Genomic DNA, 11,194 nt, shown 5'->3' on the forward strand with positions numbered 1-11,194 from the left:
AGACGTGGCTGGACTGAAATAAATGAGCAGAAGTTCAGAGATTTAGACTGAACTTTGCAGACCACGGCATGGAATTTGAATTCTATTTTACACTTGGTGGGAAGCTAATGAAGACTCTTTAGATAGGAAGTGTGGTCTGATTTACATTGTTTAAAGGAGCATTTTTAATGCCAAGTAGAAAGAACTGACATTAGGAAGACAGGGGTAGGATGAGAAAGGCCAGCTAAGAATCACTGAGAGTCATGCAGGAGACTAAGGTGGGAGTTACAAAGACAGTGCAACAGGATCAGACTTGAGCTATGTGGCTAAATTAGAGCTTGCAAAACTGGGTAACTTGCTGGACATAAGGGTAAGGAATGAATTTGGAGATGGCCTGAATAACTGGGGAATGGTTGTGCCACTTACTGAGGTGGAAAACACTGGGGGTGCAGGAAGTTCCAGCCAGAAACATCAAGTTTTGTTTGGGACATGTCAAGGCTGAAAGTCCTGCTATCTGTCCAAGTGGCAATATTAAATAAGTGGCTGGATATACAGTTGACCCTTGAACAATGCAGGGATTAGGGGTGCTGACCTCGACTCTGTATAACTTTTGACTCCCAAAAGCTTAACAGCTAATAACTTACTGTTGACTGGAAGTCTTACCGATAACATGAACAGTAGATTAACACAAATTTTGTCTGTCGTATGTATTATATACTACATTCTTATAATCAAGTAAGCTAGAAAAAAGAAAATGATATTAAGAAAACCATAAGGAAGAGAAAATATATTTTCTATTCATTAAGTGGAAGTAGATCGTCATAAGGGTCTTCATCCTCATTGTCTTTATGTTGAGTAGGCTGAGGAGGAGGAAGAGGAGGGGTTGGTCTCTCTGTCTCAGGGGTGGCAGAGGCAGAAGAGGTGGAGGAGGTGGAAGGGGAGGCAGAAGCAGACACACTCAAGGTAACTTTTATTGAAAAATATTCATGTATAAGGGGACCCCTGCACTTCAAACCCATGTTGGTCAAGGGTCAAATGTACAAGTCTGGACCTCAGGGCTGGAAATACAAGTGTTGTTTTGGGAGGGGGTGGTCACAGAATTCAGGTGGCATGCAGGACCTTGAGGGTCTCCCTGGGAGGAAGTGTATAGAAAGGTTATAAGAGGCCCAGGGGAGAAGGAGTATGCAGAGGAATGGCCAGGGAGGTGGGAGAGGACGTAGAGCCCTGTAACCAGGAAGGAGATGCTCTGTTGAAGTTGCTGCCAGTGAGTGAAATCAGGGCTGCAAATCGCCCTCTATGCTTGGTGAGCTGCAGGTCGCTTGCCACCCTGACAAGCGCTGTCCTGGGGCAGGAGCGGGAGCTCCCAGAGGAGGAGAGCAATTGGAGAACTGCTTGGAGAAATATGTAGACTCAGGGAGCCTTTTTATAATCAGAGCTAATTCAGCATGTTTGTGCACTGATAAAATAACCCTGGAGAAAGCAAAAATTAGCCCTGCAGATCAGAGGGGATAAAGACGGGGCAAGCGGTGATAAGATCTGGAGCAACCAGAGGGAGGGCCAAGAAGGACAGTTCTTCCCTTTCTACTCCAGCCCCTTCCTCTCTCTCCCTAACCTCGGGCTAAATCCACACCAACCTACTTCTAGAAATCTAGGGAACATTTTGATGTCTGATAAAATAAGAGACATCTTGCTGACATTTTTTAATCCTCATTTTAATAGTTCGTTTCTAATGTTTTAGCACCTTTTTTTCCCCAGGTGATCCTAAGTTTTCAGTATCAAAGTAATTTCATTTGAAATGACAATACATTTACATGGTTCAAAAGTTACAGTTAGAAAGGGCATGCTATAAAAAAAGAATCTCCTTTTACTAGTGTCTCCCAAACACGTGTTTCCCACACCTGGAGGCCAGGACTGTCACCATTTCTTGAATATTCTTCTGGAAATATTTTATGCATATACAACCAAATATTGCTATTTCTTTCTCTTTCCCCTTTTTACACAATTAGTGACACACAGCTCAGTCTGTTACTTTTTTCACTTAAAATATATTACTATCAGTAACTAAGGAGCATTCTCATTCTTTTAAAAAAAATCTGATAAGGAAAAAGCTTCTTTGAAGTAAGGCCACTTAAGAAAAATACAAGAACTCAAGTAAGAAATGGTAAGACACCACAAAATAAAACAAAAAGAAAAGAAAAAAATCATACAGAAATGCAGATAAATTGGAAGGTGAAGTAGGGATAAGAGAAAATGTTGAGAACATAATAAGATAAATAGAAGATAGAAATGAGAAAAGTAAACAATGGGAATGGACATTAAGAGTTTAAAAGGATTAGAGAACTGAAAGATATCAAAGGCTACAAAGGAAAACAATGTACACTTGGTTAGAATCGTCCCACCTACAATAACATTATCAATAATAATAATGAAATAGAATGTATTAATAATAATAAAAAAAAACTTTCCTGCCAGGCATGGTGGCTCACGCCTGTAATCCTAGCACTCTGGGAGGCTGAGGCAGAAGGATCACTTGAGGTCAGGAGTTTGAGAACAGCCTAAGCAAGAGTGAGACCCTGTCTCCACTAGAAATATAAAGAAAAAAAAAATTAGCCAGGTGTGGTGGTGTGCCCCAGTAGTCCCAGCCACTCAGGAGGCTGAGGTAGGAGGATTGCTTGAGCCCAGGTGTTTGAGATTGCTGTGAGCTAGGCTGATGCCACACCACTGCTCTAGCCTGGGCAACAGAGAAAGACTGTCTCAAAAAAAAAAAAAACAATCTTTCCTTTCCTGACGTAAAACAAGACATGACTTAAATGGGAGGGAAAAAAAGCATACAGTATAGACTGCTCATAGAAAACCAATACAAATAACCCTTAAGCATACAAAAAATGCTCAACCTCATCCATAGTATGAAAAATAGTTATTAAAACTACATTGAGATGCACAATGTCTCACTGATCAGCTTAGCAAAACTCCCCAGGTTCTACAATATAGTGTGCAGGAGAGGCTGTGGGGTATATCAGAGAAACTGATTAGAATCATTAACACACAGTCATTAGTCTAGTAAAGTCTTCTGACCATAAAGATAAAAAGAGGCTCTGTTGGACAGGGAGGCAAAAAGATCAGTTCGACTTTTGTTTTCTTCACAGCAATAGTCAAAACCGGAAGACAATGGAAGCAGTAAACCCAAGATTAAAAAAGCACACAAAAACAACAAAAAACCCCTGACCCAAGGATTTTATATCCAGCCAAGCTGTTCTTCAAATACAAAGTTCCCCGAGAGTTTTGAAATTGATGAGCTTGGGGACCGTGTCTCCCGTGACATATTCCTGAGGAACTCCCAGAGCATGAACTTCAGCCAGCCCAACGCACCACAAAAGCACTGACTCTAATGTGGTGATTGAGGTTAAAGAGAATGTAAATGTCACATATGCCGATGAGACAAATGTGAAACCTGGGGAAGGGAAGAAAATGGGAGGTAGAGTCAACCCACCGGTTGCTGGAAGTAGATGACACGCTTTAAAGCTGACATAGCAAGTAGTGGAGGTGGTAAGCAGATTACACTGCTCAGATGTAAATACAGAGAAATACAACATTATTGATTAAAATCAGATTATAGAAGAAAGAAAGAGGAAAGATTCTAATGTCACCATTGCCATCTAAAAAAATAAAATAGTAAAGTAAAAATAGCCAATAAGGCCAGGTGCGGTGGCTCACGCCTGTAATCCTACCACTTGGGAGGCCGAGGCGGGTGGATCGTTTGAGCTCAGGAGTTTGAGACCAGCCTGAGCAAGAGCGAGACCCCGTCTCTACTAAAAATAGAAAGAAATTATCTGGCCAACTAAAAATATATAGAAAAAATTAGCCGGGCATGGTGGCACATGCCTGTAGTCCCAGCTACTCGGGAGGCTGAGGCAGAAGGATTGCTTGAGCCCAGGAGTTTGAGGTTGCTGTGAGCTAGGAGGATGCCACGGCACTCTAAGCCGGGCAACAGAGTGAGACTCTGTCTCAAAAAAATAGCCAATAAAACAAAAATGTATACTATAAATACAAGGCGTCTATACAAAAAGCAAAGAAAACAGATCATATAATAAGACTTTTTAAAAATACCCACAAAACTGAAATACAACATAAAATAAAGTGACAGAGCTAATACCAAGTGTATCTGTTAATCATTAAGTGAAAATAGGATTAATTCATTTATTAAAAGAAAAAGATCTTCAGATCTAATCACAAAGCAAAATCCAGCTCTGTATACCATACACAGGAGATATACCCCACAAAAGTGAATCCATTCAGTTGAAAATTAAAAGATGGGCAAAGTACAACTAAGCAAATGCGAACAAAAAGAAAGCTGTGGTTCTATAATCGGGTGGACTAGAATTCTGTCCCAAACCGTTAAATGTGACATCGATGGGCACTTTGTAATGCACTAAATACCCCAGCAGTAATAGTCACAAAGGGATTCTAGAAGACTCAAGGAGAAACAGACACAATCTACCAGTAGAAAGAGATTTTAATTCATCTCTGAGCATATGGCAGATTCGCAGGACAAAAAAGATAAGCATCGATAGCCCAAAGACATGGCAATATCAAAAAACTGGGGGAAAATATGTTCAGTTATATCCAAGACAACGGACTGATCTCCCTGATATAAAAGAGCTCCCAGAAACTGAGGGAAAAACCAAAAACTTAATGAAAAAGAAAAAAAAAAAAAAAACAGGCAAAGAATATAGACTGCTCATAGAAAACCAATGCAAATAACCCTTAAACATATGAAAAATGCTCAACCTCACCCATAGTATGAAAAATAGTTATTAAAACTACATTGAGATGCACAATGTCTCACTAATCAGCTTAGCAAAACTCCCCTGGTTCAACAATATACTGTGCAGGAGAGGCCGTGGGGAAGCTGGTAAGCTCGTACGGCTGGTAGGAGTACAAAACAGTGCTCTCAAAGGACGAGGCCAACTTTGCAAATCCACAGGGTTGTTAGGGTTGTCTGGGAAGGAGAATCAGCAGGTCTCAGCAGTTCACAAGGTGCAGCAGGAACTTCTTTGACAGAAAGAAAAATGGGAAGGATATGCAGTTAGCATTGTGAGATTTAACAAATAAAAATACAGGTTGCCCAGTTAAATTTGAATTTCAGATAAACAACACTTTTTTTTAGTGTAAGTATGTCCCCAGCATTAAGTATATTCAATGCAGCATTTGTGGCATACTTATTCTTAAGAAAAAATAGTTGGTTATCTGAAATTCAAATTGGGTGTCCCATATTTTATCTGGCAATTCTCTATATACAGTTAAACGTCTAGAATAGCCCAGGAGTCATCAAACAAAAGGCATTCTTGATACTTGTACCTTGATTTTAAGAACCCCATCATCTGGCAACTGCAATTATTTTTTCAGAAAACATGTCACTGTGCAAGTGCCTAGAAAGTCAAGCTGCCTGCTCCCAGAAATTCACTGAGAATAAGTCACAAACCAACGTGTTTTTTCTCCCTAGTCTTTTTTCATGTTAGTGGGTGTGTCTCTATAAATTGTTTATCATCTATCTCCACCTTCTGTAAATACTGTGGTCAGGGTGGTTTCTGTATAGTTGAGCTCTGCCTCAATGAAACCCTGGAAGAGTAACAGATACTATTCCGGCCAATGAGATCTTCACACAGTCACGTTAAATTGGGAGGAAATGGTTGCTGTTGAGTAGTTAATCATTCCTCTGTGTCAAGATCTACTAATGCTTTTCCCACAGTGTCCACAAAATAAGGAAGAGCAGGATGATTTTTATTTTATTTTATTTTAAAATCTAGTGATGAGGAGTCTGATCCAGTGGTCTAATGGCTGGCGGTAGCAGTGTCCCCAAAACTCTCCATGCACGTCTGCTTGGGCAAGGTGTGCAACAGACTCACCCTTGACTTGTGCAATCTTTGGAGCTGTGAGTGAACAAAAGTTATCTTCTCTGTGTTATGTGGGGTTTAAAAAATTATATACATGTATTTTTTAAAGAAAAAATTATTCATTTGTCCAGGGGCGCTGGCCCACGCCTATAATCCTAGCACTTTGGGAGGCCGAGGTGAGAGGGTTGCTTGAGGTCAGGAGTTCGAGACCACCCTGAGCAAGAGCAAGACCTCATCTCTATAAAAAATAGAAAAATTAACCAAGCATGGTGGTGCAAGCCTGTAGTCCCAGCTACTCGGGAGGCTGAGGCAGGAGGATTGCTTGCGCCCAGGAGTTGGAGGTTCCTGTGAGCTATGATCACGTCACTGCACTCTAGCCCGGGCAACAGAGGGAGATCCTGTCTCGGAAAAAAAAAAAGAATTATTCATTCATTTCTTAAAGCACGATAAGGCAAGGCAGACTTTACTCAGTAAGATGGAGATGGAGGGACAACTGCAATGGCATTTTGCAGTAGGAGACAGAGGTCGGGCTCAACTTCAAATACAGTAAGGGAGAGTGGAGATTTATAGCCAAGGGACAGGATGGAGGTCAGTGGATAGAACATTAGTAACAGAAAACATTAGGGATAAAAGAGGACTCTGGCTAAACCAACCTAACAGGATTCTTGCTGAAGGCAGGACAGAGTGGTCAAACATGGCCTGGAAGCGGTAGAGGATGATGAACCTGATTAGACATCGATAGTGATCAGATATCAAGAGGGGGAGGTTCTGGCTAAACTGATTTAGCAGGATTCTTGCTAAAATTGGGTATTGCAGAAAAGAACGCAGAAGCCCAAAAGTCAAGACTCTGTTGAGAAAAGACTTCAGGGAAGCACAACTAGAGTTTTTTAGTCGAAGAGATAGTCTTTGTCATTATACATACACACTCTTATAAAATAGGATCTTTCTGTTTCCTGCACCAAATGACTTCATTTCAATCTGGGCTCTCACTTTTCAAAGGAGTAGCCCTCTACCTCTTCCTTTCCTCTGATTCCTTTAATATTCATAAAGTGCATCCCATTTCTACTCTCGTTCCTAACATCTCCATCACGTTGCTAATAAGGTTTTCAGTCATTGTTTTCAAGTGAAGGTTTGCAGTCTGTAAAAAGTGGTGCTGGTTTTGAAGAGAGGCTTTGAAATTCTCCCAGTCCCTGTGCATACTTGTCTGACATCCCTTGCACCCTGATACCCTGCCGCCATCTTGGACTTTGTAACCAAGTTTCTGCCCCAAACTCCATGGTCTTTAGGAACACCGTTTGCATGTTAGGTATGGCCATTTCTCTGGGAACACTAGTGGATATTCACTTTATAATAGAATATGAGGGTTCACCTCTGAGAAATTGTGGGTACACCATTACGGTGGCTACCCTATAGTGAAAGGAACTAAGTCGGCCCTCTCTTCCCTGTATTGTGGCTTACAATGACATTGCTTCCCTGTGAGGTCATAGTTTGTCCCTCAGACAGGAATCCTCTAGCAAACGCATAGTAAATAAACTGGATTTTCACAACAGGCAGCACTCTACCTATAGCCAGGGATTTAAAGCTATTTTCATATGTTTCTCTGTAATAATATTTCTCAAAGAGAACTGTGCCTTTTTGAATAACAGACAGGCACTATGAAACCTTGTTAATTTTTACCAGATGTACAATCTAGAAATTTTCTTTTATTTTTTTAATTATGTGAAGTTCTGAAGATATAGTCAGTGAAGAGAGTGGTTTAATGATCACCCAGTCCATTGCTCAGAGGTAATTATTGTTAATATTTTACTATATTTGCTGCTCATATTTTTGTCATTTTGTCTGTAATTACACATATCGTGAAACTTTATTCCTAAACATTTTAAAAACCACCATTAAAATCTTAGGACATTTTCTTACACAATCATAACTATCATGGTCACACATCAAATTAACAAAAATACATGAACATCATTCAATACCCAAATGTCTCCCTTTGTCCTATGCAGGTGGTTTGTTCAAAATTGTTGTATCTAGAAAAGTCAGCCTCCTCCTGACCCCTCATTTTTTTCTTTTGTCCTTCACATTGACTGTGGGACAGTCTGAATCCTGAAGATTTTGGCTACAAGTAACCAGAGACCCAAATTGAAGTGCTTCATTCAATATAGGAATTTGTTATCCTATGTAACAGGAAATCAGGGGGAAAGGCAAGTCCAAAATTGGCAGTTCAGTGGGTAAGTCGGTGGCACAACAATATAATCAAGGTCACAGGTGTTTTCTGTCTTGCTTGTCTGCCTTTTGCAGTGTGCTGGCTTTCATCCTTATGCTCATCCTATGGTGCTGCAAGATTAATGCAGCACTTTCAAGCATCATAATCCCCCAGAATTAAAAAATTGGAACAACCCTTCCTGTGTCCCTTTATAGAGTGAGACAGACTTTCTCAGAAGCCTCTCAGCAGAATTTTTCTTATATCCCATTGGCCAAAATTGAGTCACATGCTCACTCCTAAACAAGTCACAGGCAAAAGGGACAGAGCAACAACATTGCCTTCAGTCCATCAGTATTTACCCCACTGTGGCTGAGGAGAGACCAAAACCATGGGCCTCAGGATCCCGAAACTATATAGGTAACTGTGGCCGTGACATGTGAGAGTTGGCCACGGGGAGGCAGTCAACTGCATTGTGACAAGTCTGGTCCTAAAAGTCCTTGTATATTCTCAGTTCCACATAATATTTTCAGTATTATGTTTTTCCTTCCAAATTTGCATATCACTTGTGCTGTTGATATATATTCGCAATGCAAAGCAAAATGCGACTGGCGTGCCGTATGTCTCTGGCTACAATGATCAGGTGTGGGTAGCCCATGGCCTCATTGTAAGGTGTGTCTGTATTGAGATGGTCCACCTCATGCCTCCTTTGCAGTGTAGTGATAAATCTGACTTAGTTTGTGTTCTGTTGCTTATAATGGAATACCTCAAACTGGATAATTTACAAAGAAAAGAAATTTATTTCTTACAGTTAGGGAAGCTGAGAAGGCCAAGATTGAGGGACCATGTCTGGTGAGAGCCTTTTACTGGTGAGGGCCAGCAGTAGAAGGCATCAAGTGGCCAGGGGCTGAGTGTGCCAGCTAAGGTCTCTCTTACTCTTCTTATAAAGCCACCAGTCCCACTCCCATGATAACCCATCATCCATTAACTTATAAATGGATTAATCCACTCATGAGGGCAGAGCCTCATGACCCAATCATCTCTTAAGTTCCCCAGCTCTCAATAGTCCCGCCCTGGGGATTAAATTTCAACATGAGTTTTGGAGGGGACAAATATTCAAACCATAGCAACATCTAAACTCAATGACAAAGTGGTTGCAAACAAGATGCCATTGGATCTTGTGTATTTGTACAGCAAAATAAAGCCCCAAGATGAGGATTCAACTGTAAATTATCAGTGAGTAGTCCAGTAGTGGAGCAGGGCAGTGAGACAGGGAGGGGAAAGCAGATGGTGGGAAGTTATCAAGCCCCTCCCACTATGGGCAGCCACACCCAACCGCTGCAGGGGAAACTGGGAAGCGATGTAGCAGCTACCTGGGGGGCTCCCACCTGAGGAGTCAGGGCTGGGGCAAGGAATGGTAAGTTACGTGAGAGCCGGTGCTGAGTGTGCGTGCAGACCAGGCCATCCACCTGGATAAGGGCCGATGATGTAGACTACAGAGCACTGGGGCGTCACCTGGGCAAGTACGGGTACCCGGCGTACGGAGGCCACGACGGCCAGATTGAAAGCTCATATTCAAAGTGATAGATGCTTAGGTCTCATTGACGGTTTCAGAGATGAGGAATGAAGCACTGGGCTTGGATGCAGACTAAGAAGAGGGAGAAAAGGAAGAGAAACATTCCCAAGAACAAGTGAACAGGATTGGGGCCAGATTCAGGGCAGGTGACCTGGCAGTCACCCAGCACCCTGTGCTCACAAAGGCCGGCACCTGGCTTCATGCTCCTCTGCTCCCCTCTCGAAATTCTTAATTTTATCTTTGAGTGTGTTTTGTAGGTGAAGTTTGATGAGAAATGGAATGTACCATGGGGTGGGGGCCTTGGCGCCTCAGCTCAAGTGCAGCCCGTTGTCACCACTCCCCCTGCCCCAAGCTGACAGCACCAGGTCTAAGGCTGGTCACACTGGGAGCCCCAACCAGGTGCCTGACTAGTCCCAGTGTAGAGGCCACATGTCAGCCACGGACTGGGGGTCTGTCTGGCTCAGCACGAGGCCCGACCAGAGGGGTCCTGGATGCTTTTGAGGGTTTGTATTTGACTGCTAGCACCTTCCTGCAGGAGGAAGCTAGACTTTAAATTGAAAAAACAAACAAACAAATAAGCAACAACAAACTGCCATTGCATTTTGAGAAAGAAACCACTGAAGAAATGAAAAAGCTTTATATTTTAGTATCTTTGATAACACGTTTCCTGCTTTTTGAAGAAAAGTGCCAAAGCTTTCATTTTGCACTGGGTTCTGCAAATGATGCAGCCAGTTCTAGATAGGACCGGCCACCTGATGGCGGGTGAAAGAGTGATGAGTCAGGATTTCGCTTAAGTTTGAAAGGTGTGTGACTAGGGGCAAATCCCACAAAGCCCAACATGCTTGTGGAGAGAAGACAGGTGAGCTCAGAGTCACAGGCCTGGGTTCAAATACAGCGCTAGTACTTAGCAGCTGCCTGTGGCTTCCTAGACAAATAGCTTAAGCCTCACCAGCCTCATTTTCTGCTTCTGTCAGCTGGAGGAAAACTAATGGCTAAGTTCCTGATCTCCCATTTTTTGTGAGGATCCAAGGAAAATGCTGAGCTTTGTATCTGCCACACGGCAAATTGGTATTGTCATTGGCCCTGGAGAAGTGCCATTTCAACTGGTGACAGAAGCCTCTGCATTCTGAGTCATTCATGGGTCCCAATATGTCTGGTGGGAGTTTTCTGGCAATATCCTTCACACGGGACCTCACTTTGTCTGGACCAGACACTCCACGCCTGTCCCTCCCACCTCCTGACTGCTTTCTGTTTTGATAACCACACTAGCTTTGCTTCTAGTGCTTGAGAGCCTTAAACTCTGGCCTATTCCAAAGTGGGCTGAGAAGGGAACTTCACAGCGAAGGGGGTGGGCCTGAGCAGACCTCATGAAAGATGTCTAAATGAAACACCAAAGTCAGTGTTTTTGTGAGTATGAAGAGCAAACGAGGCAAAGAAATGGCATCGGGCACTTGGCGATAACTGGAAGTTACATCTATTATTAATAATAACAGGAAGAACTAGAACGAAGCATTGAGATTAGATGTTTCTACTTCATTCTGC

The sequence above is a fragment of the Eulemur rufifrons genome, chromosome 4 (genome assembly GCF_041146395.1).
Source record: "Eulemur rufifrons isolate Redbay chromosome 4, OSU_ERuf_1, whole genome shotgun sequence".
Classification (NCBI taxonomy): domain Eukaryota; kingdom Metazoa; phylum Chordata; class Mammalia; order Primates; family Lemuridae; genus Eulemur; species Eulemur rufifrons.